The 6,147-nt window shown below is 39.6% G+C and overlaps 1 long non-coding RNA gene across 2 annotated transcripts in view; it reads left to right on the top strand.

Annotated features, from left to right (window-relative positions):
• The first annotated feature begins 1,473 nt into the window (after positions 1 to 1,473).
• The window catches only part of LOC132400283 (uncharacterized), a 40,234-nt gene continuing 35,560 nt past the window's right edge, over positions 1,474 to 6,147 (top strand). The window contains exons 1-2 of one of the 2 annotated variants that reach the window (XR_009514208.1): positions 1,474 to 1,601; positions 5,839 to 6,027. This is a non-coding gene — a long non-coding RNA (uncharacterized LOC132400283). Of the gene's footprint in view, positions 1,687 to 5,838; positions 6,028 to 6,147 lie in introns of both variants that reach the window. The other variant, XR_009514207.1, reaches the window with a different exon arrangement.

The following is a 6,147-nucleotide window of genomic DNA, read 5'->3' as shown; positions in this document are numbered from 1 at the left end:
AAACAAGAAAGTTAGGATGTTCTGGTGAGGAACATAGGTTGTAGCAAATGCTGTGTGAATACTGCTCCATGCAAAGTATTGTTTGCCAGATAATTACAGATCGTACATCAATTTAAAACTACAAAAGAAATATATTTACCAAATTTTCATCTTTAGTAAAGAGGTACAGAAAAATAAATGAAAATTAGAAGGGCCCATTACAGTTCAGCCAGTCTAAATTTGCACATAAACTTTGTTGTTCACAACCACCAACATTGAGTTACAGTTTCACTCTAAGAAGCTGGTCTGATATGGTGAAGTCATTACGTGAAGGTTTTTAAGCGCACTTTTGAGTTTGTGTTTTTGGTGTTCAATAAGTGAGTTGCTACGGCTTTCCAGAAACGTAAAACTCCTCTGCCATTTTATTTGTGAAAACCTACAAGAGCACTTGGGTCTTGGTTCTCTGTAAAACATAGTACTCACTAAGACCATGATATTTATTTAAATTAGGCCGAAGCTCCATTACAGAATTCAGACATCCGAAAGTGTCCATTTGCCTGTAAGTTGGTAAATTGGTAAAGTGAATTCCTTGATTATTGTTACATAGATTCATAACACAGTAACAAGCCCTTCAAAAGTTCGGGGACTGCTCAATACTCTTACAACAGTTGGATAGAAGCTGCCCTTGAGCCTGGTTGTACGTGTTTACGGGTGTTTTATCTTCTGCCTGATGGGAGGAGATTAAAGAGAGAATCCCAAGGATGGTTGGTGCCTTTGATTACACTGGCAGCATTACTGAGGCACTGAGAAGTGTAGACAGAGTCTAAAAAGGAAAGGTTTGTTTCTGTAATGAATTGAGCTGTTTCCACAACTCTCTGTGGTTTATTATGGTCCCGGTCAGAGCAGTTGCCACACTGAGCTATGGTACATCCAGATAAGATGCTTTTCAAGATAAAAAATGGTGAGGGTCAAAGAGGATATCTACACTCATTTAGCCTCCTGAGGAAGTACAGGCGTGGTAAGCTCTCTTGGCTGTGGCACCAATGTGATTGGACCTGTACAGGTTTTGTGCGATGCATACAAAGCTGAAGCTTTCTGCCTTCTTAGCCCCAGCACGACTGATGTGAACAGAAACATGTGCACTGCCCCCCATTCCTGAAGTCAATGGCTCGCTCTATTGTTTTGCTGACATTGAGGGAAAACCTGTTGTCATGACAACATGTCACTCAGCTTTCTATCCATTTTCTGCACTCCAACACATCGTTATTTGAGATACAGCCCACTACAATGGTATTTCTTCAAACTTGTAGATGGTGTTAGAGCACAAACTGACCAACCAATCTTCAGCGTATTGCAGAGATTCCCAACCTGGGGTCCAAGGACGCCTTGCATAATGGTATTAGTCCATGGCATGAAAACGTTTGGGAGCATCCGATGTATAGGAAAAAGAGTAAAGGGCTGAGGATGTAGCCTTGTGGATCACAGCCCAGATCTTCATGACTATTTTTCCTTGTTTATTCCATAGTTTCCAGTTTGGGAAGTCCTGGATTGACCTCTGAGGTATACAGCCCGCTGCACACTTGCTGATGAAGTCCATGACAGTGGTGACATACTCATCTCGGGTGGGTGGCCTGCCTTTGAAATGTACCAGTCTACTGACTCAAAGTGTAGACTCATCGATTTCCTCTGAGCAAATGAAAGTTACATGTAAGGCCCAACTGCAAAAGATACTGATACTGCCATGAACTGCTCTTCCTCTTTAAAAACGGTGTAAGGCTGCCACACACCTACATGGTGGACTTGTCCATCTGCTGCTTACAATCAAGTACTGCAATCTGTTTAATTAGCTGTGAAAACCATCTGTCCCTGCAATGTGTTAAATTTTATTTGAACTTCACCATACCCAGTAGTCTTTTACATGAACTGGCTTATGCAAACAAGTGTTGTCCTTTATTTGGGCTCAAGCACATCACACCACAGTGAGTTGTATTGGTAAATGTTGAATTAATTCATATCTCTGATTATTGAAGTGACAATCTGGTATGTACAGTCATCTTCAGTTGTCATAGTGATGGCGGTGGGGTGAATTCAATGATTATATGAAATTAACATTAAGGTAACCTATTTTGAAAGATGACAATAAAAGGTAAAATAAAATAAATTTATTCACAACACATTAGCCATGCCTGTGCAAACACCTGTTCCTAGATAGCCTTAGTTCCTTCAAAGGAATGTCATCAGGTACTGCAGAAGGAGAACAAGTGAGCTTTCCTTCACAGTATGTGGGAATCACTGGATCATTGAATAAAAACTTTCTCTTTTGCATTTTATCGATATTTCATTATGGAGAGCAGCCTGCACTTATCAGCAATGGTTGATAAGAAAACATGGATGGCATCCAATGTAATCTTCAATTAACAATTGGATGCAGTTTGAAGTGCATTATTAGGATTAGCTGAGACAGTCTGTAAGAATGGGAAGTGTATGAGAGGAGGCTTCATGTTCCAAGAGGGCTCGATTTTTAAGCCCCAAGGCTTCTTGGACTATATTTGGATATGGACCAGCACAGGTAGACTCCCAAAAGTAAGATGAAAAGACTGTGAATGGGGTATCATTCTGGCTATTCTGAATATAAAACAATAACTATGCCAGGCCAGAAATTTGGAACAGATATTCAATTTGCAATAAATACAAAAATAATCTCAGACTTCAACCTGAATTGTAGAGAAGTAAGTAAATTAACACAGTGGCCAAACAAAGGAGAATTAATTATGTCAAAATAATATATCATTCTTAATTTTCTATGTTAGTTTCAGAATATATTTATTTTTTACGCAGTCAAAGAGTGATGGTTCTCTTTATTATTATTTGTTTATTGCCTACAATGAACTGGCAGCCAAAAGTGGTCTGATTTACCCTTTGATTAAATCATATAGTAATGAGACAATTTTATCATATTATAAAATCTATCATCAGTTTGTCAAAATGCTATCCTTTTATATTAAGGAGTTTTTGAATTAAATTAAATCATTACCTTTTGATCCCTTTTATATTTCTTATAAGTGAAGGCTGAATTATGAATGAAAGCAAGAGAAATTCAGCAGAACAGTAATTTATCATGGTTGCTGAATTTTACCAGCTTCCAACACTAACCATTTCATTTTCATATATCCAGAAACATTACAACATCTGATATCCTAGATCCATTGTGAATACACTGACACGTTTTGTTATTCTTACAGACAGATGCACATCCCTTGACAATTAAACCAAGATGAAATGTCTTTACACAGAGTACATGGAAAACAAAATCTAAGGCTTTATATAGTGCTTCAAAGAAAAGTGAAGTATTTTCACCTACTTGCATGAGAGTGGGGTGATCGTAGCAATTTTCAGTACTTTCAGATGTTCAGTCATTGTTATTGTGTAGGAAATAGGGGAACAATTAATTTGCACTCTAATCTACTTGGTTAATTTGTTTAAGTGATTCTGACCGAGAGGTAAATACTAGTTATAGCACTTTTGTTAACTCACCTACACTTTTTTGAGATAATGTCACAAGATATTTTACATGCGCCTGACAAATAGAGACCTCAGTTTAATTTATCTTCAAAAGATCGTTGTCCCTTGGTAACTTGCTAATGTACTGGGAGTTCAGCCTGCATTTTCCTGAGAAGATTATTAAACACAGTATATTCCGATTCAGAGGGGAGATTTCTATTAAATGAGTTATATCTATCGTGAGAGTTACTTGATGGTAATAGAGATGTTAATGGAACTTTTCACTTTCTGTAACAATATTAATATCATTGGAGTAATTCAAGTCTGGGATCTTACTGGCAAGATAAACTTTACGTCTATAGAATATCAATGAGCTACATTATTGAAGTCCTGTAGCTCTTCTAGTGAATGTATCCCCTAGAACACTGTTACAGTAGGGAGTTCTAGGAATTATGTTCTCCAATGGTGAAGGAAAGACTTTATACTACCAAATCAGAATAGTGAGAGGAATATGCAAGTGGTGGTGTTCCCATGAGTCTGTTGTCCGCTTTGAAAGGGAGAATATAACTATAGCTGTAAAAAAAAATCTCTGCTGTACCCAGTGACCCTGTGATCTCTGCCTCAGAGGCCGATGTTAGACTCTCTTTCAGGAGGGTGAACCCTCGCAAGGTGACAAGCCCCAATGGAGTACCGGTTAAGGCTCTGAAAACTTGTGCCAAATGACTGGTGGGAGTATTCAAGGACATTTTCCACCTCTGAGGTTACAGTCAGAAGATCCCAGCTGGTTCAGAAAGGCAACGTTAATACCAGTGCCTAAGAAAAGTAGTGTGAGCTGCCTCAATGTCTATCATCCAGTAGCACGCATACCTACAGTGATGAAATACTTTGACAGATTGATCATGGCTAGACTAAACTCCTGCCTCAGCAAGGACCTGGACCCATTGCAATTTGCATATCGCCATAATAGGTCTATGGCAGATGCAATCTCAATGGCTCTTCACACAGCTTTAGACCACCTGGACAACATCTATGTCAGGATGCTGTTCATTGACTATATCTCAGCATTAAATACCATCATTCCCACAATGCTGATCGATAAGCTACAGAACCTGAATCTCTGTACCTCCCTCTACAATTGGATCCTCAACTTCCTAACAGGAAGACTACAATCTGTCTGGATTGGTAATGATATCTTCTCCTGAATGACGATCAACACTGGCGCACCTCAGGGGTGTGTGCTTAGCCCACTGCTCTACTCTCTGTATACCTATGACTGTGTGACTAGGCATAGCTCAAACACCATCTATAAATTTGCTGATGATACAACCATTATTGGTAGAATCTCAGACGGAGATGAGAGGGCATATAGGAGCACGATATACAAACTAGTTGAGTGATGTCACTGCAACAATCCTGCACTCAACATCAGTGAGACAAAAGAGCTGATTGTGGACTTCAGGAAGGGTAAGACGAGGGAACATACCAATCCTCATAGAAGGATCAGAAGTAGAGAGAGTGAGCAGTTTCAAGTTCCTGGGGGTCAGGATCTCTGAGGATCTAACCTGGTCCCTACATGGTAATGCAGTTATAAAGAAGGCAAGGCAGTGACTATATTTCACTAGGAGTTTGAGGAGATTTGGTTTGTCTCTTAAAATATTCAGAAACTTCTATAGATGTACCGTGCAGAACATGCTGGCAGGCTGCATCACTGCCTGGCATGGGGCATTACTGCACAGGACCAAAGGAAGTTACAGAAAGTTGTAAAATTAGTCAGCTCCATCTTAGGTACTGACTTCCGTTGTATCCAAGACATCTTAAAGAAGCAATGCCTCAGAAAGGCAGCGTCCATCATTAAGGATCCACATCACCCAGGACATGCCCTCTGATATATACTTACTGAAGTTCATTTCCTTATTTAATCTTTTTCTTTCTATATTATCATGCATAGTAATGAACTGCTGCTGCTAAGTTAACAAATTTCGGCAGTGACAGTAAACCTGATTCTGATTCTGAATTATCCTCCTTGTTATACACCACAGAAACAGTAAGCAGTATGATTATAACAGAAATAGAAATTAGAGTCATGGAAAGAGTAACAATTGAGGAAAGGGAACCAATTGTGTCTACTACTCTGTCCTGTTTGAGCTGCTCTCTTGAATTTTGTTTGTCTTCAATCATCCAGGTGGATATAGGAATATGCTGTTTTCCTTATATCCTTGTAACTGATGGAAAGTCTTTGGGATGGCAGAAATATCCATATTCTCAAAAGTTCAGCTGTTTGTTATGTGCCATGTCATATGATGTGGGCACTCATGGTCTTTACATGACCATAATTGTTCTTTGCAAATTTTTCTACAGAAGTCGTTTGCCATTGCCTTCTTCTGGGCAGTGTCTTTACAAGACGGGTGACCTTAGCCATTATCAGCGCTCTTCAGAGATTGTCTGCCTGGCAACAGTAGTCGCATAACCAGGACTTGTGGTATGCACCAGCTGCACATACCACCACCCTCCACCTGATCCCATGGCTTCACAAGAAACTGAATGGGGGTAAGCTTCTTGCCCAAGGGAGACCTGCAGGCTGGCAGAGGGACGGAGTACCATGCACTTCCTTTGGTAGAAACATATCACATACCTTTACCCCACCATCCAAAAGAACTAAAAGGGAAT

This window comes from Hypanus sabinus, chromosome 10, assembly GCF_030144855.1.
Source record: "Hypanus sabinus isolate sHypSab1 chromosome 10, sHypSab1.hap1, whole genome shotgun sequence".
NCBI lineage: Eukaryota > Metazoa > Chordata > Chondrichthyes > Myliobatiformes > Dasyatidae > Hypanus > Hypanus sabinus.
The sequence above is the reverse complement of the archived record's forward strand: the minus strand, read 5'-3'. Positions and strand labels throughout refer to the sequence as shown.